Genomic DNA, 26,062 nt, shown 5'->3' with positions numbered 1-26,062 from the left:
AGAAAGAGAGGGAGGGAGGGAGAGACAGAGACAGACAGACAGACAGACAGAGAGAGACAGACAGACACACAGAGAGAAGGGAGACATAAACTACCTGCTGTTGAGAAATCAACCTCTCTTCTTATTGTTTTTTGCCTTTAATTTGAATTATAACTAAAAAGCTGTTGAAAAAGAAGATGCCATTCAATAAAGATTATTTTATAGCCCTTCAGAGAAGAATGCTTGAAATAAAACGTTTTTCTGAGAGCTCTTGAAACAGGACTTTTTTCAAATAAGAAATCAGACCAAATTGAGAAGACTACACTAATTCCATCCTCATTTCACAGAATAGTCCTGAATTTATATCTCCCAGGTTGTTTTGGAATGCATACAGAATCTAGCTCAAGTTGACAAGTCAAATTCAAAGACAAGATTGCAAGATAGACATATAGTTCCTGAACACAAGAACTGTTATAAGCTTGACTGGCCAAACAATATTCCTACTTTTGTTATGAATAAAAGAATGAAAATTTGTGAAACTTCTTAGTTAATTTGACTAGTTTAGGTCTGATGGGCAAAAATTCATCATGCTTTGATGAAGCATGAAGACAAAGAGGCACTGTTGTATTCTGATCAATTAGTCTGTGTTGAGATGAGAATATGAGCCGTGTTTGCCAGTATCCTCAAAGTTCAGCTACCTGTCTAATAACCTTCTTCTTATTTCATTTTCTTATTTTTATGTTGATATTTTTACTGTATTGCAAAATTCTAATAAAAAAAGTAATTCCCCAAAACATGATTTTAAGCTCTTACCTTAATTTTTAAACATTCTCCCCTGATTTCTAACCCAGATACCAGAGCATTGTTCTGATAAAATGAAAAGCATCATTGTAAGTAAATCTTATAAGAACTCATCTTTAATAGTATGGAATTCCACCATATGATGACTCTGAAATAACGTAATATTAATCCCAACTAAATGGTCTTTGACTTAATTAACCCTCATTACCCCTATTCATTCTTACATGTTAGAGCTCAGGAGTTGTAAGCCAATTTTTGTTGTTATTTTCTTTCAATAATAAAATGGGATTTGTATATGACATAATAATTCAGTGGAGTCATTAGGCTAGAATGACAGGGGGGCAGAGGTTGACCCCGAGGCCCCTTATATGTGGGGTGCCACAAGGATCGGTCCTCTCGCCCCTTCTATTCAACATTTATGTGAAGCCGCTGGGTGAGATCATCCGTGGTTTTGGGGTGAAGTACCATCAGTACGCTGATGACACCCAGCTGTACATCTCCACCCCAGACCACCCCAATGATGCCCTCGAGGTGATGTCCCGGTGCCTGGAGGCCGTACGGATCTGGATGGGGAGGAACAAACTCAGACTCAACCCATCCAAGACCGAGTGGCTGTGGTTTCCGTCGTCCCAATATAGTCAGTTGGCGCCATCTCTGACTATTGGGGGCGAGTTGTTGGCCCCCACAGATGGGGTTCGCAACTTGGGCATCCTCCTGGACTCACGGCTGTCTTTTGAAGAGCATATGACGGCTGTAGCCAGGAGGACTTTTTATCAGGTTCGCCTGATTCGCCAGTTGCATCCCTTTCTGGATCGGGACTCGTTATGCACGGTCACTCACGCCCTTGTCACCTCACGCCTGGATTATTGTAATGCTCTCTACATGGGGCTCCCCTTGAGAACCACCCAAAGGCTCCAATTGGTCCAGAATGTGGCCGCGCGGGTGGTAATGGGAGCAATGTGGCGCTCTCATGTAACCCCCCTCCTGCGCGAGCTGCACTGGCTCCCAGTGGTCTTCCGGGTGCGCTTCAAGGTTTTGGTTACTATCTTTAGAGTGCTCCATGGCTCAGGACCAGGGTACTTACGAGACCGCCTCCTGCCACCAATAGCCTCTCACCGACCAGTTCGCTCCCATAGAGAGGGACTCCTCAGGGTGCCGTCGGCCAAACAATGTCGACTGACGGCCCCCAGGGGGAGAACCTTTTCTGTGGGGGCACCTACCATCTGGAACGGGCTTCCCCCGGAGTTATGAAACATCCAAGACTTACGCATATTCCGCCGTGCCCTGAAAACATTTCTATTCCAACAAGCTGGTCTGGCCTAACTCTCCCTTTTTAATTGGCTTTTAAACTGGCTTTTAAATTGGGTTTTAAACCTCTTTAGATAAATTTGGATGTTTTTAATCTTTGAGCCTAAATTACTTAATCTGTTTCTTAATAGTTTTTAACTTCTATATGTATTTGTATTTATTATGGCTGTTCACCGCCCTGAGTCCTTCGGGAGTAGGGCGGTATACAAATATGAAAAATAAATAAATAAATAAATAGAAGCCAAGTGATGGTGAGTTCTAGTCCTGATTTAAGCACAAAATCACTCTCTCTCAGAACTTTTTGGAAAACTTGTAAAAGACTGAAAGCTTTGGAACACTTATAAAGAAAAATGCAGGGACTTATTCAAGCAGTCACTAGAAGTCAATACTGACTTGAAGGCAGCCTCCTTCAAAAATGTAATACAAATAATTGGAATGGGAACTCAAGTAATTCTGACAATTTCAAAAATGGTTTTGAAACAATTTCAAAAAATTATGACAATATAAAGTTTAGACAAAATCTTGTTAAATTAATTACTGGCCAGTTTTTGAGATTCCTAGGCTACCTCTTACCATTCAAAGTGTATTTCATATATGTGAATTAAATCAGAAAATGTCTCGAATACCTTAAAATGGCTAAAATCTTCTAAAAAGAATAAAGATGCTTTTAGCATGAAAGCCCCATTTAATCATTGCAATTTCTTTTCAGTAGATGTCACAAATGGTTTAGAATTTGTTTCGCAGAGAGGCTGAAGAGGTGCTCAAAAATTTAGTATCCCTGGCTGGTTATCCTTTTGATTATTTTAGATTAGGTATTGAGAAAGATTCTTCTGTGGGCTTTTGACACTAATTCCATGGAGTGACTAGTAATTACAGAAAAGCAACTGAAAACCTGGGCACAATTTTAATTAAACTATTACCGATGAATGGCTGCCAAATTTTGTTTTCATTTAAGAGAAATCTGGCCAGAAGCAAGTAGCAAACTATTTACATGTATATCCTCCAGAATGAAGCAAACTTTTGTTAGTTTTAAATAATTCTAGATTAAATAACTAGGCACCTAATATATGCATTTCTTCCATATTTTAAAGAATGTCATTTTCTGAATAGTTGTTCTCCAAACTACCCGCCGCCATCGCTACCGGATTGGGCAATCCAGTCCAAACCGGGAGCGTTTCACCCCTGGTTCTCACCCTGCCATATAGTGTTCTGACACAACTCTTTTTGTGTAACAATGGATGGTTAGTGTTGAAACTAAGAATGTGTGGAGTGTTGGTGGCCTTGTGATAAACCATGGTTCTTGGCTTCCATATTCCTGCCTTGACAAGTTCATCTAAAAATTGTAATTGTCTGTCTGGGAAGATCTTATTCAATAGGATATGAAAGTCTTTAGGTGAAAAAATCAAATGAACAATGAAACAATCTTTCAGGTTGTTTCCACTACATGGCCCTTTTCCTTCAAGAAACCTGAAGAAAATAAAACATAAAGAAGTCTAGCACATTAATTGTTCTTAAACTGTGGGCTATGTACAACAATGTTTCCCTGGCAATTTTAATTATAAGATAATAGCTGGATACCCGTGCTTCGCTACTTATGACTTACAACCATTGTAGCATCCCCATGGTCTTGACAGACTCTCATTGTCATCATCACCAACAAAGTACAGTATATCTGGAGAAATGAAGGCTGCTGCCAAGGCCCTGCCATGTTACTCCCTATCCTGTGATAGACCTGCCCCTGCACTTCGAATGTTGGCATAAAATTTACCTCCTTCACCTCTCTGGCTCCAAAAGATGTCATTTGGAAGCATCCGCTGTACTTCCAGGCAGCAGAAAGACAATCTTTTCCCTTTAACTGGTGTTACAGTAGAAGGAACAGATTCGTCTGAACTGAGGAGGTCAGTGTAAGAAGTGAGTTGGGGCTGGGACACTATGCAGGAGAATTTCAGTTCACAATTCATTGGGTCAGTGGTGGTCAGTGATTGAAACTCATAAGGGAATATCTCTCCCACCACCTTGAGTCCGGAAGCAGTTCCATAGGTGGAAGGCGTAGACATTTTGGTGAGGTACCGACGTTTAGTACTGTAAGGAGCCCCATACTGCCCCTGAGTGAAGGAATGGGACATCTGCCAGTTGAAACTGGCCCCTTGTCAGTCAACAGGAATTGATTTACCACTGCCTTATCAGGTACTTATGAGATGAGGACTTGGCAGCACAAGGAAACAACAGCCAATGACTTAATAGCCAGCTATCAACACCCTAATCAACAAATAAAAAGCCATGCATAACCAGGCACCATATAAATACTATGCACAGAATAGCCCAAAGCACACATTCAGGTAGAGAGAAGTTCCCTGAGGATATGGGCTCTAGCATAAATCCAAAAGCTCAGGAACTAAACCTCTGGTCCTGGTGATTGACCCTGATTGAATCCTACAACCTGCATGCTTCAGAGCATACTGAAAAATGCTTCTGAACATATTATATGTTCTAAGTATGAATATCGTATCTGTTTGAAACACCTTAAAGCAGCCACCTCTTAGAATCAGTCTCAAGAAAAGACATAAAGAACTACAGACAGGTAGTCTACGGACAGATCCCCGCTTGATCCCTAGTAGTACATAGCTACATTTGCCTAAGCAGTACAAAAACAATTGCCTAAGAAATATTACCAAAGTCTCTGTAATCATGTAATATAGGAAGCCTATAAGACCACATGTTCCATATTTTTCTCACCTAGGCTTCTCCAGCAGCATGAAGCCAAGCCCTTGTCCCGATAAACCCCTTTTATTTAATTTACAGTGAATTCCTCTCCAGCAAAGTCTTTCCTCCCCCCCAGTCTTTCAAGATAGTTCACAATTACCCACCTCTATCAGGCTTGGAGAGTGGCCAGGCTGAGCAATACTTGGCAAGAATGCAGTAATAAACTAAATGTCCCCTGCAAACTCCACTCCCCTTTCGCTCGTCTTTTATTCCCTCTGGGAGGGGCCATTCATCGTCCACCTGTGGCCTTACTCCCAAGTCGACCCTTGTTCTTTAGCTGTTCCCTTTGTCTGGCAACTCTGCACATGCACACACTGGGAACAGGCTCCACCTGTTTGTCTCACTGATGTCTGACTCCAAAGGCAGCTGATAACTGGCATACGACCCTGACCCCCTCTCTGCCTCTGACACAGACCCCTCATCAGAGACTTCCCCAGACTTCCTACCCAACCTCTTCACTATCCGAATCTGCTGTCAGATCCGCTGGCGGGCCACAACACCTATCCCTGATTTAAATATAAGCAAACAACCTGTGTGTTCATATTAGAAAAGAAAGTCAAGGAATGAAACTCTAAAACTTCTAGCATCTCAATGTTTAGCTGTACCCTTAGTAATAGTTTTCCTGGATTTCCGGGGAAGAATGGAAATTTAAAGATAGCTTTACAAAAGTGGAGCTGACAATTGTGCTAAGAACAGACAAGGAGAGGATGCAAGATTACCCAAACTGTGCTCCATACAATGGTATGGAGTTTCAAGAGGACACTGCAGAGCAGCGGTCTATGGAACCTCGAGCCAAGGGAATTTGCCATACTTGCTCCAGTCACAAACAGAGTTTTTCAAAGGACACTAAATTTGCACTTCCCTTGCTAATCATTTTCCAAATTGTCTATTCATTGCTTTAAAGAAGTTAAGACATTTTCAAAATGACAAAGCTGGAAACAATGGGTTTCCATGTGTGCCTTCAATTCTTAATACAAGAAAATGAAACTGTATCTTTACAACCTTTAAGAATTTAAAATACAGTAAAAAAAACAAGAAAGGGTTTTTGTCTATAGAAAATTTTAAATAGATTAAGGGCTCAAAAATCATTGGAACATTGGATTTTGAATATTAAGACTTCAAAATTAATTTTTTAAAAATGTATCCATTTTTGTGAGAAAAAAAGCCCCTATTTTTGATATTGGAAGCATAACAAGACAAGCAACTTATAAAATAATGTTCAGAGACATTTTGGAGGAATTGCATTGAGACTTTGAATCAATAGTATTAGCTGTATTGGGTCTTCTTAGGAACATCTGTTTCTAGAAAATGTTACAGAAAAAGATAAAAGACAAATATGAATTTGTCATTATGCACACACAGACACACAAACACATGTATGGCTTTAAAATTTGAGAAAGAAATAAAAATGACAATCTCAGACAGCAAATAATAGTAATTATTATTTTGCTGGATTTACAAAAAAGGCTGTTTAATATAGTGAAGAAATTTTAAACAAAGATCAAGAATCATCTGAATGGATTAAAGAGCAATGCTGGAAACACGAAGTTGGCTTATTGGATCCGGATTAAAAATAGGACATGTTATTTTGGGTGGCTCTTTTTGGGATTTGCTGACATCTGGAATGGAAAAATATTACGTATGGGATTGCTTACAGTAAACATGATGTTTAAGCCTTTTTCCCGAGTTATTTTATGTAGTCTAATTTGACAGCACTTAAAATGGTTTTGTATCTAACTGTCCTTTTACTTAAAGCAAGGAATTTTTATGAACTTGTTCTCTTTAAAAGAGAAATTATCCTTATTTGTCATGTTACATTTCAGTCTAATAGCAATAGCAATAGCACTTATATACTGCTTCACGGTGCTTTTACAGCCCTCTCTAAGCGATTTATAGAGTCAGCATATTGCCCCCAACAATCTGGGTCCTCATTTTACCCACCTCAGAAGGATGGAAGGATGAGTCAATCTTGAGCCTGGTGAGATTTGAACTGTCGAACTGCAACTAGCAGTCAGCTGAAGTAACCTGCAGTACTGCACTTTAACCACTGCGCCACCTCTGCTCTCCTAATATCTAATGTTGATATTAGGATCCTGGGATTCCTTTATCTATATCAGGGGTGTCAAACTGGCAACACCTGGGCACAGGATGCATCATGGCTCCACAAAGGCAAAAAAAGTCACGATACGTGATGTCACGTGACACGATCAAGTTTGACACCCGCGATCTATATACTACTAAAGCTCTTCATTTGTCTATCTGTAACCTTCAAGTGGGTGCAAAGCTGCATCATAGGGCAGCAATTTAAAAATAATGTATCTCATATGGGCTAAGTTTAATAATGTGTCCAAAATTCAGGACATTACTTCTGTGGGACTGAAATTTGGTAACATTGTGGCCACTTCAACACCTTTATGTCGTTGAGCTGCCACAGTCAGCCAGTCATGTCATCATCATTTCCAAGGCTTCCCACAAGGAAAGTCAATGGGGAAGCAAGCTGGAAGTCAGAGGTTGCTCTTCCTCCCATGCTTCCTTGCCAACCCATGGTTGGTCCATTTTTCTGGCATGAAAAAACATTGTGTATTGAATTTGCTTTTAGTTAACACCGGGGTGAAATCCAGCAGGTTCTGACAGGTTCTGGAGGACTGGTAGCAGAAATTTTGAGTAGTTTAGGGAACCGGCAAATACCATCTCTGGCTGGCCCCAGAGTGGGGTGGGAATGGAGTTTTTGCAGTATCCTTTCCCCAGGAGTGAGGAGGGAATGGATATTTTACAGTATCCTTTCCCTGGAGTGGGATGAGAATGGAGATTTTGCAGTATTCTTCCCCTGCCATGCCCACCAAGCCACACCCACCAAGTCACGTCCACAGAATGGGTAGTAAAAAAATTTGGATTTCACCATTATTTAACACTGTCTTTTCCCCTACAGTTACTTTATGTATTTTAATCTGATACTATATAAAATTTCTTTATATTTATTTGTCAAGTTAAGACTTTAGTCTTTTCTTTACACTAGGATAATGGGGCCACTTTATACCTTTTAAATGTGGATTTGCTTGAGCTATGGGTTGAGATGTGGAATGTTGAGTTTTATATATGTTAATTAATGCTATTATTTTAGGGCTCTGTTGGACTTTTTGCTGACTCGTGGATTGGAGAAGACCTTAGTTATTAGATTTTTCTATTGTTGAGAGATGAGTTATGAGATGACGATATTTAGATCTATTAATTAAGAGGAGGTGAAAAGATAGTGAAATGGTTTATACTTGACATAATGAGGGTGGGAAGCTGCTTCCTTAGGCTTTTTATAATCTTTTTCTTTCTTCTTTGCTTTTGTGCATCTTTTTATCTTTATCTTTTGTAATTAAAACTTTTAATAAAATTATTTTAAAAATTGTAATTATTTTCCTGAAGGTTGCAAAAACCAAGACTTTTTGTGCAATGTCTGTGTACCATCTCAAGCAGAATTTCATTAGATATTTTTTACAAATTGTATTATTTTAAGTCTTATTTTACGTGGGTTTTTTTTTTGGTTACTATAGATTTTAGTGTGTTTTGTATTTTATCAAACCACTGTGAGTTAATTATGATTTAGTAGCATATACAACTGCTGGTTTAGTTAAATAAATAACTTTTAGGAAGAACAAGCTGCTACTTACTAAATGCCAATGCTAGCTGAAGACATTTGCTCCACTGGTAGGTTGCCCCTGGTTTGGACCGGTTCACAAGAACCAGTAGTAAAACGGGTGGGAGGCTCCGCCCACTGACCCAGATATCATCATAAGTGATCTGCACATGCACAGAAGCGTAGAAGAGCACACGCGTGTGGGCATGATGCAAACCGGTAGTAAAGGGTATCCCTGATTTGCTCCCTAAATTGGATCTCAAATGTCATCTCCCCCCTCAGCTAAGAACCAAGCTTCTAGAGGCTTGCTGCATCGTTTTGACACCAATTTCTCCTTACATCTCCCATCTGGATCAGACTGCTTCATTTTTGCTGCATGATAGTTATGAACCTCAGAAGAACATATCCAAAGCAATTCATATATTTTCTTAGGTCTGAATCAATTTAGAAAAAGAAAGGTGTACATTGCTATGGCTTTGAACATTTGAATATTCTTCTATGCAATAATACACTTACTGCACAATAAAAACAGAACTTCAGGTATAAACCAGTTTCAGATTGCCACCGTCAGCTAACACAGAAAACAAAATCTCTGTTGCAGAGTAAATTTTAAAAAAATCCATTGGAAATAAAGACTTCCTTGAGTTGAGCTTATCTAGTGATAATGGGAAAACATGGTTTGCCCCTTCTGTATTCTGAAACAGTATAGCCTACAGTCCTGGGATTTTCTGGTGATTTCCATTCTTGCTCTAATTAATCTGACCCTTCTTATTTATTTTTTGAAGTTAGCTAAGCTTAGCTAGATGCTGGAGCTTAGTCTAATTTAAGTATGAACATTACATGGTCCATGTCTGACTCTAAGGGGTAATGCTCAGCTCCTTTTCTTAGTCAAGGGAGCCAACATTGTCCAAAGACACTTCCATGGTCATTGGCCAGCATGACTAGAGATGTTCTATTCTATTCTATTCTATTCTATTCTATTCTATTCTATTCTATTCTATTCTATTCTATTCTATTCTATTCTATTCTATTCTATTCTATTCTATTCTATCCTATCCTATCCTATCCTATCCTATCCTATTCATACACACACACGCACACACACATACACAATATATTTATATTTTATCTCATTTCATTAGGGCTATAAACAGGAAAATCAAACTAAATATATAAGGCATTTGAAATTGATCTTATTTAAATTATAATAGCTTACAAGCAATAAAATCATTTGTTTTGTTCAGAGGTGCTGGTGATGTAAGACTAGAATTTTGAGAGAACACCAAATTCAAAGTCTTTCTCTTTATATTCCTGTCTTCCATGTGTTTAAATGAAGGATCATTTAAGGATCATTTAAACATGCAATCTTCTGAAGTGATCATTTGTATAGTGTTGCAAAGAACAACCTTCATGTCATCTCTGAACTTTGAATCAGCATTCACTAAAATGACATTCAGGTTTCCCATCTCACTTTCTTGTTTTTACTGAATTCCAGAACTTGCTGCTGTTAACATTCCATAACATTTTTCTTAAATTAGCATTCATTTATTTTCATTCCGTTGAAATTTAAGAGCAATTTTAAAAAAAAGAATTCATCTTGTCAATTTGGTAGACTCCTAGAGATAGATTTACCAGGCCTTCACAGAGATTTGCAACTGTATAGTATAGTGATAGAATGTACCAAAATAATTTGTCAGAACTCCTATTTATCTATTTTTGAAACATCACCATTGGTGTTAAGCTCTCAGTATCAAGTAGGACATTCTTTACTTTGAGGATATAAGTTTGTAACAGAGCACATTTCCTGCAAATAATGGTCCCAAGTTCAGATGAAATGCAATCCTCAACTAGATAACAACCCCCCTCCCTTTCAACTTGTCTTGGGAGACTGAAATCCCACCTTTTTAGGCTTACACAGAAAGAAAAGCTTTCATAACATGACAGTATTAGAGGGGATACAGGTTAGCTAGAGAGCAATGTTTAGGAGGAATCCTCCTTTTTGACCTTTGCTTTAATGCCAATACTGTGTACAGAGATAGAGATAAAACCTGTCCTGGGAAGACTGGGCAAGCAATAGGCATCCTGTTGAAAGGTTGAGTGGATTACAAACTTCATCAGTGCTGATCTTTTTGATTTAATAGAAAGGGTATGGCACATTTTAAAGACAATCAGACCTGGGAGGCCTTTTATGAACTTACAAGGAGAATGATTCAGGAACTTCTATAAATTACAATTGGGCAAGCATAATACAACTGCTTCCCTCCCATCCCCTAATGTTTTGGCCAGCAAGTGGAGAAAGGGAAAATAAATTGTTTTTAATTCTTCTCTCCCTTTCTAGCAGAAAGACTCAAGGAAAAACTGTACAGTAGAGCTGGAAAGCCAGCTGTGAGGCATCTCTCCTCTTGAAAGCTTTACTTATCCTAGAGAATCTGTTTGAGCTAACTGGGGCTATGTTTTTTAACAGACTGGACTTCAGGCTAGTCAATAAAACCATGACAAGGGAGGAAGCTTGTTTGGATCCACTGAGCTTGTCTTTCAGCCCAAAGGAGGTTGATAGGTCTTTCAGGAACTTAGCTTAGTTTCTTCTGTGTACTGTAAACATCAAAAGAACAGCCTTCCCAGGCCCTTAAAGTAACCTATACCGAGTTGGGTTTCAAGTTATAGAACAGATCCAGATGATAGAAACTATCAATGTACAGTAGAACATCTGGTCACGACCATAATTCATTCCATAACTTTGGTCAGAACCTGATTTTGGTCATGGTCAGAAGCATTCGTGACCGGAGGTTCTACTGTATTATTATCCATCCTCTGATCTAGTCTGAGGTTCAGTTTCAAAACTGTGGCTTTAGGAAGCCAAGGAGTCCCCAGAAGTGACCCAGCTCCAAAGCACTGGCAAATATCTGTTGATAAAAGCCTCCTTCTGTGAACATCTGGAAGGTGAGTCTACCATCAGACCTCAATAAATGGGATGATGAGACAGAAAGGTATACCAGTTTTTATTCTTCTTTCCCCTCTTGTTATATATCGGTTGGTAGAGGGTTTCTTTTTTTTCTACTTTTGTTGTTTTCCTCTTCTTATTGAATTCCTGATTTTCAAAATTGAAGCATGTGTGTCAGGATGTTTCCTCCTACAGGGAAGGGACCTTTTACAGTGAACATATTGCATTTGCTTTTTTCCCTAAAAAACTACAGTGGACATGTTGTCCCATTCGCTCTGAAGAACAATTCATTGCCTTTCCACATGACTTCACCTACTAACTGATTTTTTTTTTTAAGTTTTTCATGCCATCAACACTCTTTAATGAACAGTGTTTATTGTTTTAATGGCTGTGTCTTCCTTGAATGCATTTTCTGCCATTTCTCCTTTACTGCTATTTTCCACTGTCATTATTTTATTGTATTGTTTTCCAGTAAAATTTAGTCACTTTCCCTGAAATCATTTTTATGGAGTTGTTTTTTGTAAAGTCCACATTTGTTCTTCTACTTATTGTTTTTAAAATACATTTTAATTAAAAGATCTTTCTCACATTCCATTCCTTGTGTAACCTAGCACGTGGCAATTCTCTATTAAAGGCACCAAGGTGTGGAAAAGGTCCCTTCTCTACTTTGCATATGTAATTGTAAAGACAGGAAGTAGCTTAATGTGTTAAATTGACACAGCACTGTTTTCCTTTCTTGTCTTTATCACATGTTTTGGGAGCTGAAAATTAAGGACAACAATTTCATAAGGGACCTTAGATAAAATGCTCTTCGGACTTATTATACAGAAACAGATGATATAATAGCCTTTGCTCTGGTTTTCACTGCTGGTTGTGTGAATTAAAAATATACTGCGAACAACGTGCTATGAAACATACACACCTTCACAGTTGTGTGCTTCTGTTGGACAGATTCTGTCAAAATATATTATGCTCAAAAATGGCAAAATAAAATAAAATAAAATATAGCCTGATGAATATGGTTGATAGTGTTGCCTTGACATTCTTAAGAAATTTCTGTAATGAGTTCTATAGATTGCATACAGTATATTGCACAGTAATAATTCTGTTTAGAAGCAGGTTGGACTGTGCTATCAACACCTGTTTCTTCCGTAAGTCATGAATCTCAGTGTTCTGCCATAGTGTTTTCTTCATTTAGTTTGCCATGTTTCTAGAAAGTAACTTTTAAGAATTCCATGGTGACTTACTGATTTGGACTTGATACAGCTGAGGTGGGAAAAATACAGTCTGCAAACAGTTTGGGGTTCACTAGGATTCCTTCTGTGATTTTAAGGCAGAAAATACTAGTAAAAAATTCTCTTTGTGGGAATAGAGAGTTTTGGTGATTGCAATGACCTTGGTGCCTTCTGCCGTGCCCTTAAAACCTTCTTTTTCCAGCAAGTTGGGCTGGCCTAACACTTTTTAAAATGTTTTTAATTGTTTGTTATTGTTTTTAATCATGGGGCCAAATTTTTATATATCTTTTTAATTGTATTTTAATGTTTGTAGTTTATGCTTTTACTTGGCTGTTCACCGCCCTGAGTCCTCAGGGAGAAGGGCGGTATACAAATTTAAAAATAAATAAATAAAAAATAAATAAATGTATGCCAAATTTAGAATGAATTTCACATTTTTAAATATAAGAAAGGACTGCCATTATAAGTTGTGCTGTGTATGGAAGACCATTGCCTTCTGGAAAACTATCGTAGGATTTTTATATATTTTTGTGAACTTACTGTGACAGACCTAAACTCCTAATTTTTCTGTATATAATTATGAGGGGATTCATTCTGAAGAAATAAAATATATGCATATTGGAAAGAATGAAGCATGATGAATGAATACAAGAACTGAATTGATGCTCAGCTCAATTACTGTAAGCAAGACTTCTGCAATGATGGGATTTTGAAGAACCCTTGTATCAAGACAAATAATACAGGATTCTTTATCTACAATGGTTATTATTGATATCAGAAAATTATAGATATCTATCAGCTTACACTGAAAACAATATTCCATTTTACAATAGGCCAAAAACAACCAATGCATTAAAAGTTGAAGACTCTCTCAAGCTGAAATCAGATTCTGGTGACTATATGGCAAACTGATTTTGTTTTCCTTTCCACATGTATATTTTAACTTCCCAGCCCTAGGATCTTGTGATTAGTGGAGATCTGCTGGGTGCAGCCTCTACTTTAGATAATCTAATTACATACAACTTATTCAAAATGAAAAATGTACAAGTCAGTGGTGAAATCCAAACTTTTTTTAGTACCAGTTCTGTGGGCATGGCTTGGTGGGTGTGGCTTGGTGGGTGTGACAGGGGAAGGATACTGCAAAATTCCCATTCCCTCCCCACTCCTGGGGGAAGGATATTGCAAAATCTCCATTCCCATCCAGAGGTGGTATTTGCTGGTTCTCCCAACTACTCAAAATGTCTGCTACCAGTTCTCCAAACTGCTCAAAATTTCCGCTACCTGTTCTCCAGAACCCGTCAGAACCTGCTGGATTTCGTCCCTGGTTCAAGTGTATACAGTAATGAAGTATACTGTTGTAGTTGTTTGATGAAATTGTTTGCATTTTATTTCACTGCAGGCCAGAGATAGGAGAAATAGAAGAATGAAAAGAATATAGAGCTGATCTTGATTTAATTTTTTTCTTTGTAAGCCACCCAGTGTCACTGAGAGAAACAATAGTACCACAATAACAGAGTTGGAAGGGGCCTTGGAGGCCTTCTAGTCCAACCGCATGCTCAAGCAGGAGACCCATTTCAGACAAGTGGCTGTCCAGTCTCTTCTTAAAAACCTCCAGTGATGGAGCACCCACAACTTCTGGAGGCAAGTCGTTCCACTGGTTAATTGTTCTCATTGTTAGGAAATTTCTCCTTAGTTCTAGGTTGCTTCTTTCCTTGAATAGTTTCCATCCAATGTTTCCTGTCTTGCCTTGGAATTTGGGTTGACCACTCCATCTTCTTTAGGGCACCCCCTCAAATATTAGTTGGGCAACTATAGAAATGTTCTTAAATAAAAAATAAATGAATAACTTTATGGTGCAAAATAATACAGACATTTGCCATGGGCAATCCTTCTGTATGTGTTGGCTATTCCTTATGTAGCAACACCATTTCCAGATCTCATATGGTAGCATTGCACAATTTTCTGCTCCCTTCTAACATGAAAAAAAAATAATGCAACTACTGGATAGGACTACAGTTTAACTGTACCTTAAAACAAGAAAAAAAAAAAGGGGGGGGAGAAAGATTTATTTAAGTTTATTTGAATATATTAAGTCTGCTTGAAGAATTGAAAATTAAAACAGCATTCCTCAATTTTTTCAAGCCAGAAAGCATACCTGGATTTTTGAGGACATGTTATAAGTATTAACAAAACAGTGTTATGTTGGCATATCTAGTCATTTAGTTAATAGCATTAATAGTAACCACTATTTACTGGGAAGCAAATAGATAAGGTTGCTTCTCACCATCATATCTAGCTTTCCAGGAAGAAGCTTCCTGTTTAGTTGACTTCCCTAATCCTTTTTTCTGGGTAACTGGGTACAGTTCCAGACAAAAACTTGGCACATAGCCATCCACAAACTGATTTTCTAAGAATATTTGTGAGGCCAAGTCAGGCCCAGATGCATTCTTGGAAAGAGATGAGGCTAGAGGCTAGTGCTTTGCTTCACAGCACGCCAGTTTCCTTCCTTTTTTAATTAAGAGGAAAATCAACTGAAATCTGATGAGCCATGGAGCCTAGTTAGTACCAAAGAACACGAGGAGCCAAGTGTTAAAATAACCCTTAAAACAAAAGTTAATTGTGCCATAGATTCCCAGTGAGCGTGACTAAAATAATGGTTTAAGGAATTCTAACAACCTATGAATCATTGGCTTCCCACCCGTGCACTAAACAAAATCAGCCTGGGTCATCTGGCTCTCTTTCTTCTTTATTTATTTAATTCAATTTACTACATATCTACTCCATCTGACCCTGAGTAACTCACAGTAGAAGAAGCAATAAAAACACAATACAGAACACAGCCAGATGGCTTTTTGCCATGTGCGCTCATTAAGCACTGTGAGGAAAACTCCAGACAAAATAAAACCAAAAAACAGACAAGTTAGAATAAAACAGCAGGTAAGAATATATCTTTAAGTTTGCATATTGCCTGGTTCCTCTGTTTTCTTAATACCAATCTAGTTTCAAAATTTTCTAAAGGTAGAGTGGAATGTGGGGGTGGGGAGGGAGAAAGTGGAGAGATTTACTGTCAGCTAATAAATCAGATGACAAAGCACAATTTGCAGACAATCTCCCCCCCTCCTCAAGTCACCTTGTCAAGCTAGAGACTGAAAAAGCAACATCAGCTCTTTGTATTATTTGTATCTAGAAGCCTTGATGCTGTCAGTATTTAGAGCTCAGATTATTTCCATCTCCCCACTCTGGAAAGTTGAAATTGTGGAGAACACATCAACACACAGTTCCTCTAAATATGCACTTTTAATTTGCTGGGTCTTAGGGTTGCTGCGGAACAGGAAAAATTTCTTCACTGGTCCACTCATTTCTTCTATGCCTTTCTTGGTGGGGAGGATATTTTTAAAGTCTTCTCAGTTGGGGATGCTTTTTAAACAGTGGCATATGATATAGGAAGTATTGTGTATTTAAGACAAAGGTTTTTAGCTTTCACATCAGAATTAACTCTAGCTGTTGGACTATTTTCTCCCAGCTTCTTGCAATTTCTATTTACATCTGTGTAACTGACATTTAAAATGCTGTAAATATCACTGAGGTAACTGCGAATAGCAAGTTGGTTCACTTGCTTGTAAGTGCCAATGAGCAGAGCAGAGGTTACATGAGGGAATCATTGATAATGAGAAACTTTGAGGAGGGGAACAGGAAAGGCGGTGCCATTAGTTAACACAACACTTTCCCCTCCTAATCCACACACCTTTCTCTTAAGAGACGTCTTGAGATCTCTGTATATTATTGCCAAATTACATTGCCTCCCGTCTCCAATTAACTCTGAGTGGCTTACAATACAATAAATTAAGGCAATGCAATTTAAAAACAACCGACAAAAAAGAGGTAAGAAATTGATGGATTAGTGAATTCAGCCAACAACAAAACTCACAAGGGCCCAGCCACTGAAACTGGCACAAATTCAGATTCTAATATCAAAGGACTAATCCAGTTGTGCTATACTTTATGATGAGAAACAGAGAAAGATTTCTTATTTTTTAAATTATAGTGTGAGCAGCAAAAGATGTTCTCCCTTTAGCTGATCACACCTACCCACAAACAAAGACAGAAGGATATGCTATGAGTAAGCCACAGAGAATACGCCAGGAAATGGGAAGAGGCATTGGTCTTACCTGATACGCTTCTTCTTGTTGAGTGGGAACAGGAATGGATTGTCCTCGTCTGCTAGCCAATAGGACTGAGTCTGTCAAAGCTGTGAGGACACACCTCCACCAATGATCCCCAGCTTTCGGGGAAGGCATAGAGGCAGACCCGACAGGTCTGGGTCAGAAGCTTCACCCCCCAATGAACTGAGGGCCAGCCTGGCATCAGGGTGGGGCTGGATGCTGTTCCCACTCAACAAGAAGAAGCATATCAGGTAAGACCAATGCCTCTTTTCCATTGTAGTGGGAACAGCATCCAGGAATGGGACATACCAAAGCGGTCTTGTCCTTACGGGTGGGCCGCAGCCTGGTCCAAGGTTTGCCTCATCTGCATGCACTCTCTAGAGGACCTGCCTCCCAAAGACCGCCTCAGCCAAGGCATAGTTGTCCAGTTTATAGTGCTTGATGAAAGGGGACAGGGAGGACCATGTAGCTGCATGGCAAACCTCTTCCAGAGAGGCCTGCATCACCCACGCCACACTTGTGGCTGCACTCCTTGTGGAGTGTGTTATTATACTCTTGGGCAGTGAAATGGCTTGTATCTTGTAAGATTTGGCGATACACCCCCCAATCCAGCGCCCCACGGTCAATGGAGTGACCTTGGCTCCTAAGGAGGCAGGCTGGAATGACACAAAAAGCTTTTAGGAAGACTCCGTCTTCCTAAAAGAGGAAGTTCTTTTGATATATATCTGGAGTGCCCTCCTCATGTCTAGCGAGTGCCACTTCCGTTCCAGTGCATGCACTGGCTTGGGGCAGAAATTAGGTAAAATAAGTTCCTGGGCCCTGTAGAACCATGAGTTCACCTTCAGAATGAAGGAAGGGTCCAAACGTAAAATCACTCTGTTAGGGTGAAACACACAGAGATCACTCCGGACAGATAATGCCGCCAACTCTGATATCCACCTGGGCGATCATATGGCCAACAAGAAGGCCACCTTGCAGGTCAGGAAACGCAATGTGGCCTCTCTCTGTGGTTCAAATGGGGCCTCAGTCAGCACCTGCAGTACCTTAATGAGGTCCCAAATAGAGTAGTGGTGAATCACTGGAGGCCGTAGGTTCATTGCGCCTCTGATGAACCTGCGGACGGTTGGATGTAGAGCAAGGGAGTTCAGCCAGGAAAGGACCAATGACAGGGCAGCCACCTGGCAATGGATCGTGTTGGGCAAAAGGCCCTTGTCCAGCCCCGCCTAAAGAAACTCCAGTATCTGAGGCATGGACACCAAAGTTGGGTCCAAGTGCGACCTGGACACCAGGAGCAAAAGGCCTTCCAGGTGGCATCATATATTCTGTTCGTGTAAGGCCTCCTGGAGGCTTCTATGGTGGCAATTACTTTGGAAGAGTAATTGTCTCGGCTCAGAGAGCTCCGCTCAAACAGCAGGTGGTTAACTGGAGCCACTGTGGGTCCGGGTGGACCAATGCCCCCGGCTGAGGGAGACTCTGTTTGTCGGTATCCTCCAAGATCTGGCCACCAAGAGGGCAACTAAATCGGCAAACATCCTTTAGAAATAGCCGGGGAAACCCACCATTTTAGGGAACGGATCACCCCTGGTGATACCCTGACTTTGGACGGTGAAGTGCTCCTGCCTGCCCTTTGGTAAGGTAGGAGGAACCACTGAAGAGCCCTGGTATGTAAACGTGCACAGGGCACAATGGAAATGCAGGACAGTATCTTACCCAGGAGTTGCGAAAGAGTGGCCAGGGGAATCATACGGTTCCTCCTGATCTGACCCATTAAGTCCATTATACTTGCCTGCCATTCTGGGAGAGGTATACCTTATATTCAATGGTGTCTATCTCCATTCCTAAATGCAGTAACAGATTAGTTGGTGTCAAATGACTCTTGTTAATGTTTATGGAAAACCCTGATCTGTCCCCGTCCACACACACACACAAACACAGCCAGCCGAGGGTTAAGGAAGCACTTGGCACACACCCAGGTCTTTATCTCCAACTTGGCAGCGATATACACACCGTCTGCCAAGTGCTTTTATTTCCACAGAGACAGAAAGATAATATACTCAGCGTGCAAGAGTCCAACAGAAATAATATTCCTCTCAGCAGTTTCGGACGAGGCTTTAGTGACTATCCAAGGTTTATTTTTGTTCGTCACAGGGATCACTGGCCACCACCCTCTATTATATAGTCTCTGGGGTGTGGTCCAGTGACTCAGTTCTAATCCCTAGCACGCCTCCTGAGCTGCTGCAATCGTTTATCACGCCTTTGGAGGCGTGCATCCAGGAATGACTTCTCTCCCTCACTCTCATCCGAGACACCTGTCTCCCGGCTAATCTCCTCTCCCTCGGCCGGCTCCTGAGACAGTGCCAGAGGGGAGGGGCCTGGAGAGGGAGGCCTGGCTGACTCCTCTTCCTCATGCTCGGAGCTTTCTTCCTCTGATGGGACAGGCTCAGAGGGCAGGGCCACAACAAACCCCTGGTCCTGAAGCACCTGGATGGTGATTCTGAGATCCTCGCATGCCTGGGTTTCAGAGGTGGACTGGATCAGGATGTCGTCCAGGTAGCACTGGACATGCACGGGAAGAGCCTGGAGGTGTGCCACCAAGGCAGCTAACACTTTCGTGAAAGCCCTGGGTGCTGATGACAGGCTGAAGGGCAAGGCTCTATACTTCTGCTATTAAAGTTTCCATGCCAGGAGGAATATGGCCCTCTTGCCTTTCCTCTGAGCGGATTCCTGCTGTTGGTGGGGTGAAGGTCGCCTCTGCAGGTGAGGCTCTGCTTGTGCTAGGCTGTTGCCAAGCAGTTGAGGAAGTAAAGGGATCTGGGAGGGAGCCATACCAAGACTCCCTGTTGCTGGGCAGATTGAGCTCTGTTAAGAGATACTCAGCAGCGCCATCTGGTGACAGAGATAGGGGAGGCCGGATGACAGTTTCCTGAGGTAAGGCAAACTGCTGCTCTGGTTTATGGCTGGAACTTTCCTTCCCTAATGCCCGAGGCTCTCCCACATTTTGTCCTTTCTGCGCCTTGGCCACCTCCTGGGAATTGCCTTCTGGTGCCTTGCTGCATCTCGCTTAGCTGCCTTAGTCTTTGGCGAAGGCTTTAGATCTCCTAGAGATCTTGGCCGCAGCTCTCTGGCTCGCAGACCTCAGTCCCAAGGTTCCTGCAGCTTTTTCGCCTCTCTGGCCTGAATCCAGAACATCCCTCACTGCCGCGGCTTCCCTGTTGAAGGCGTTAGCTGCCTCTGCCATTTTAAGGCTGCCAGCAAGCCGAACGATCAAAGGCACAAAATCAAGTTGCAATCCACGGTGGCAGCAGTCAATTACTCCTGAGTATGCCCACAATCGGGCAGAGGCTCGGGAATCGGGCCTGCGATCCATGGTGGTGGCAGTCACTTGCTTCCGAGCTTGCCTGTAGTCAGGCAGAGGCTCAGGAATCGGGCCCGCAATTGGCGGTGCCCATTGCCGATGGGCCTGGAGCGTGCCCTCAATTGGGCAGTGACTTGCAAACAGGGCGGAACTCCTTGGCAGCAGCTGTCTAGTGACAGTCCCAGGCTTACCTGACAGCCCAGCTGTCCTTCGGTTAGAAACGGAGTGCGAAGCCTACCACTAAGCTGGAATGCACTGGAGCTCCGATCCTGCTCCCAACAAAGCCCCTGGGTCAGTGCTGTGAGCCAAGCTTGATCTGGCTGCCCAGTCAGAGCCAACAGCTGGTGACCTGACCTGCCACTATGCAGCCCTCAGCAGGCTTGAGCTGAAAGCTCTTCACGCTGGAATTGGTGGTGGCACAGTTGTTGGTTGGTGATATAACTGCCACATTGGTGGTAAAGGTGTCAAAGGTAGAATCAGTATCCAGGAATAAGTTGACCTAAGCAAAAAACATGTCTGTCCTCACATCTTTGACAGACTCAGTCCTATTAGCTAGCAGTCAAGGCCAACCCATTCCTGGATGCTGTTCCCACTACAATGGAGAAAAGCAACTGCAGTCTTAAAATTTCTAATTGCTCTGATAGTAAATGTTCTTCAGGGATGGAGATAAGACAGCCCTCCAGACATTGCTGATCTACAACAAATCCACCATTTTTATTCCATATGTCCTGACCTATTATTTTGGCCTAATCTAGCCATTGAGACCTCTACCTTTAAACAACTGTCCTGGGGGTATATGCTGACATTTTGTAAGAGTATAAACAATAACATGTCACAAGACGAGTGGGAAGTTTCATTTGATAAGAAACTAGTTCTGGCAAATCTAGACTGTCACAATTTACTAGGACAGTTGGAATATGTGGGAGACATCATGATGATCTGTCGTCAAAATAAGCAATTTATTGGCAGAGGAAAGCCAATAAATCTTCTATTTGATTGCTTTTATAGTGTTGCCTGAAATAAAATTTGAGGCGAATTTGTTCTTGCTTGAGGAAAGAAAGAAAAAGAAAAAAGAAAAGAAAAAAACTAAAGTAATCTTCATACATTTCTCAAATTCAATCCTCAGATGTTTCAGAGTTCTCCCTAACACAAACGATCAGATGAACACATATATTTGTACTCTGGGTAAAATTCTATGGGGGAACAACATGAGAAATTGGGGAGGGTGAATGAAAATCTTAAACAATGAATACATCGACATGAAATGGACAATTATAGAATTGTCCCTTTAAAAGAGAATGTAACATTAGCTCATTACGGACTTCATTAAGCTATTCTTCATTTTACAATTACTAATGTTGGATAACATTTATAAGCTTCTTAAATCTCTAAATAGTTTTGTGTCTGGGAAAGCAGTTTACCTATGCTGGACAATCTACTCATACTTGGGTTTCTTGTGAATAGAAATATCCTGAAGTGCTGAGAAGCATATATGAAAGATGGCATTCATGAGACTCATTCAAAAAAGTCAATAAAGATAGAACATTTAGTAGATGCTGGCTTGTGCAATTTCTAAGAAGTCACAACAATGTGGTTCGCCAAACATAAAATGTCTGCTAAAACCAAAGTGACAGCCAGAATGAACTGAGTAAGACTAGGACACACAAATGAAAACAATGCCAGGGAACACAAAAATTGACCAAGCCAAGCCAGGGTTGAGTAATCCTTTGTATTTTGGAATTATCACAGAGAACAAGGTCATGTGCTTGTTGAAATTTTTCACCTAGAGTCTTCTGCAATTTAGCTCTACCCTGGCTTTTTCAGTTGGTAGGTGTGCATGGCTATTTATATGGGCAAGTAAAGATTTAGTTCAGAAAATGAGCAAAAATATCACATTTATTTCTATGTGTCCTAAATCTCTCAATAAATAAAAGCAATAAACAGACTGATGGTATTATAAATATCTTTATGACACTTCATGTTGCATGAATCCATTGGAATTGTGTGGCTAATTCCATGCAAGGAGAGGCAAAGAATGTTGCAGGTCCCATCCCCTAAGGAGATACAGCTGGTGGGACCCAGAAGAAGGGCTTTCTCCATGGTGGAACACCAGAGTCCCTTGGGAGTTGGGCGGCAAAAATAAATGCGACAAAATAAAATAAATAAATAAAATCCCTCCAGAGATTAGACTGGCCTCCACTCTAACACTCTTTCAGAAGTCTCTGAAGATGTTGTAAATGGCTTTCCTATTTCCATATTATATTTTATTTGGCCTAATAACTCTTTTGTTGAGAAACTCAAATGTAAAGGAAACTTTAAATCAATAAGTTTTTTATTCCTAGGAAACTAGACCTGATCAGTGCCTCAACAGGATGTTAAATGCACACTAGCTTGGAAAAGGGCAGGGAGAGAATATAAATAATAAGAATTTACAGAAGCTTTTTATCATTAATTCTTAAAGAAGAGTCCCCATAAGACTACAGTTATTTCCACATTACCACAGCCTAGACAAAAGCTTACAGTATGCAATTAAATCACTGCTATCTGGTTAAGATGTTGACTTTTTCAAAATCAAATTTAGGCTAAACATTTTGAACAACTTTTTTTTAAAGTCGAATGCAAATGTAAATGTAGAATGTTGAACTGTGCAGTAAAATTTATATACTGAATACTCTTGTTCCTCATTGTTTACATAAAACTTTATTTAACAAGTAAATAAGATTACAAGTATAGTTTTGCACACTCAATCAAATGCTTCTAGAAGAGTACCATAGAAGCAAAATAAATGCCCTCTTCTGTTCTTTGTTGTTTATCACTTAAAAATAAATTTATTTCATGAATATATACATTCTATTTTGATTTCACCATTAAGACAAATGTATCTTCTTGACAACGTCTGCTTTTGTCCAGATGGAACATGGCAGATAACCAAAACAAGTTATGCCTATATAAATGAGAGATTTATGAATGATTGGTTTTAGAGAACTAAAGCAACCTATTTAGAAATTTATTCATCTCCCTATTAAAATTGTCTGAGGGATAAGTGGAATGAGACTATTGTTAACCTGCCTGTTACATACTGGAAGAACATGTTTTCAAAGTAGAACACTGCTTTTCCTAAAGTGTGTAGATGCACAAGTAGTCAATTGTGACTACAGAGAAGTCCCCTTCACATGCACTAACAAATGTGTAAGGCCTTATTTGAATAACTGAATGGAGCTACTGTACATCTGCTGGGAAAAGAACACATTAGGACACAGAATTTGGGGGATTACTTCAGCAGGATAGAGATAGGAAGAAGTCAATAGGCTGTATCATTCTTATCCATGTACTAAATTTATAATTGTATACAGGGAATAACAACTGAATAGGATATAAACATTTGGAATACAGTCAAGTGCTCTTGCACAGAGATAGAAATAATGCTTCCTCCCCCTTTCTTTACTGCTCTTTAAAATATTGACAAATGGGAGAACACACACAATAGAATGATAGAAATACACTGCTCAAAAAAATAAAGGGAACACAAGCAGAAGACATCCGAGATCCGAATGAATGAAATAGCCTTATTAAATACTTTGTTCGTTAGATACAGTAGTTTTGTGTTCCCTCTAGTTGTGTGAGCAGTATATAAACTACTGTATGTAAAGAACAAAGTATTTAATAAAGCTATTTCATTCATTCAGATCTCGGATGTCTTCTGCTTGTGTTCCCTTTATTTTTTTGAGCAGTATACATATATTGTCAAGGAAATAAAGTGCAAATAGAAGGTGCTTTTAAAAAAGTGGAAAAATACATCAAAGAAGAGTATAGTTCTATGTATAGTTATCTAGTGGCATTATGATCAATAGGTCAATCCTCAATAGGATTACGACTCAACATATCTAATTTCCTCCATAAATGGAGAAAGCTCTCCTCTTCAGAATGTAGCTCTGGTGGTCCAAAGTAGACAGTGTGACAATTTGTGACTTATTGTGGAACAGTGCCCTCTGAGTGCATATTGGGGAAACCCCAGAAATTTGCTGCATGAAACTCCATCATGTATTGACTATAGAAATAGTCTACTTTTGAATTTGTAAATAGTTTCATATTTGCTCATTGAGAATGTAATTGTGATGTGCTTTTTAACATTTTTTGCCATATGCTAAATAAATAAATAAATAAATTAGTGGCATTATTATTCAAGAGTGTGTATGTGTGTACACACACACACACACACACACACACACACACACACTGCTCAAAAAAAGTAAAGGGAACACAAGCAGAAGACATCCGAGATCTGAATAAATGAAATAGCCTTATTAAATACTTTGTTCGTTACATACAATAGTTTTGTGTTCCCTTTAGTTGTTTGAGCAGCGTATAAACTACTGTATGTAAAGAACAAAGCATTTAATAAGGCTATTTCATTCATTCAGATCTCGGATGTCTTCTGCTTGTGTTCCCTTTATTTTTTTGAGCAATATCTATCTATCTATCTATCTATCTATCTATCTATCTATCTATCTATCTATCTATCTATCTATCCAATAGCAATAGCACTTAGAGTTATATACCGCTTCACAGTGTTATACAGCCCTCTCTAAGCAGTTTACAGAGTCAACAGATTGCCCCCAACAATCTGGGTCCTCATTTTACCAACCTTGGAAGGATGGAGGGCTAAGTCAACCTTGAGCCAGTCAGGATCGAACTGCTGGCAGTTGTCAGTCAGCAGTAACCTGCAGTAGTAGATTCTAACCACTGTGCCACCATGGCTCTTAGATGTATATAGATTAATATAATTGAACATAATTTATACATAATTATATAAAACAATAGATAAATTAATATTTAGAATATTTATATAATTATCATGTTTTTAGCTTTCTGTATTTTGTGAAATACTAGGTCACATATTTCATTATATTTCTCCATACAGAGTCTATATCTACAGGCAATTCATAGAAAGCAAGTGCAGTCAGATCTTCAATTCATTCAGTGAAGGGGCCATATATTTATCTTTCAAATTCTGCAACATAATTGGCCATAAGGCATGGAGAATCCATTTATCCATTATCCAATGTTCTCTGGTTGTCAAATTTGAAGTATTAGATATGTAATACAAAAGAATATTATCCTCTGAAAATTTTAGCTTTTGCCCCACAATTATATTTATAGAGTGAAATACTTTCTTCCAAAACCTAGGAAGTATAGGACATTGTAGAAACATATGTATTAAAGAAGCATTATCCTTATTACTTCTCCAACAAAATGCTCTTTTTGACAGTCTTGTTTTGTACAATTCTAAATATTACTTTTTGTTGTATGTCATAATTTGAGGTCCATTGACACTTGCTATAGAAATTAAAACACTCTTCCATTGTCTAGGCAACAAAGGGAGTTCTAATTCTTTATTCCATTCATTTCTTATCATCTGCATATCAGATTAATTTGTTGATAACAAATATCTATAAAAGCTTTTTTTTTTTTTTAGTTTCAAAGGATTTTAACAAGTTGTTCTAGTAACTCAGAAGGTAAGAATGCTGCAGGTCCATTACAATACAATGTTGTTCACAAACGTTGTTGTTGAATATTGCCATTGGGTTACATCTGATACATGATATTTATCTATTACTACAGCATATGTTAATAATAAGTATCAATTAATTGATCCAAAGCCAGTATCTCTTCTTCCCTCCATTTTTTCCCCCAAATCATCATAATTTTCTCTATTTTTAGAGTTGGGTTTTTTCATAAAGTCAATTTAGTGTGAAGAAAGGGTCAAATATTTTTATTAGACATTATATTCCATAACTTCCTAATGATTTAATTTTCCAGAGATACTAGAATTTCAATATATATATAGATCCATCTAAATGGATTTCCATTTTAGTGTTCATCCAACCATCA

General features: G+C 39.5%; 1 protein-coding gene and 1 long non-coding RNA gene across 10 annotated transcripts in view; one reads left to right on the top strand and one right to left on the bottom strand.

Annotated features, from left to right (window-relative positions):
- The window catches only part of NTNG1 (netrin G1), a 259,982-nt gene that overhangs the window by 84,043 nt on the left and 149,877 nt on the right, over positions 1-26,062 (bottom strand). The gene's annotated exons all lie outside the window — the stretch shown is intronic.
- LOC148114662 (uncharacterized) overlaps positions 11,396-26,062 on the top strand; it is a 41,623-nt gene continuing 26,956 nt past the window's right edge. Inside the window, exon 1 of one of the 2 annotated variants that reach the window (XR_015733160.1) lies at positions 11,396-11,416. This is a non-coding gene — a long non-coding RNA (uncharacterized LOC148114662). Of the gene's footprint in view, positions 11,417-11,442; positions 11,464-26,062 lie in introns of those variants that run through there. The other variant, XR_015733161.1, reaches the window with a different exon arrangement.

This window comes from Pantherophis guttatus, chromosome 3, assembly GCF_059756535.1.
Source record: "Pantherophis guttatus breed Tessera chromosome 3, ASM5975653v1, whole genome shotgun sequence".
NCBI classification, from domain to species: Eukaryota; Metazoa; Chordata; class Lepidosauria; order Squamata; family Colubridae; genus Pantherophis; species Pantherophis guttatus.
This window is presented reverse-complemented; position numbering and strand designations above follow the sequence as displayed.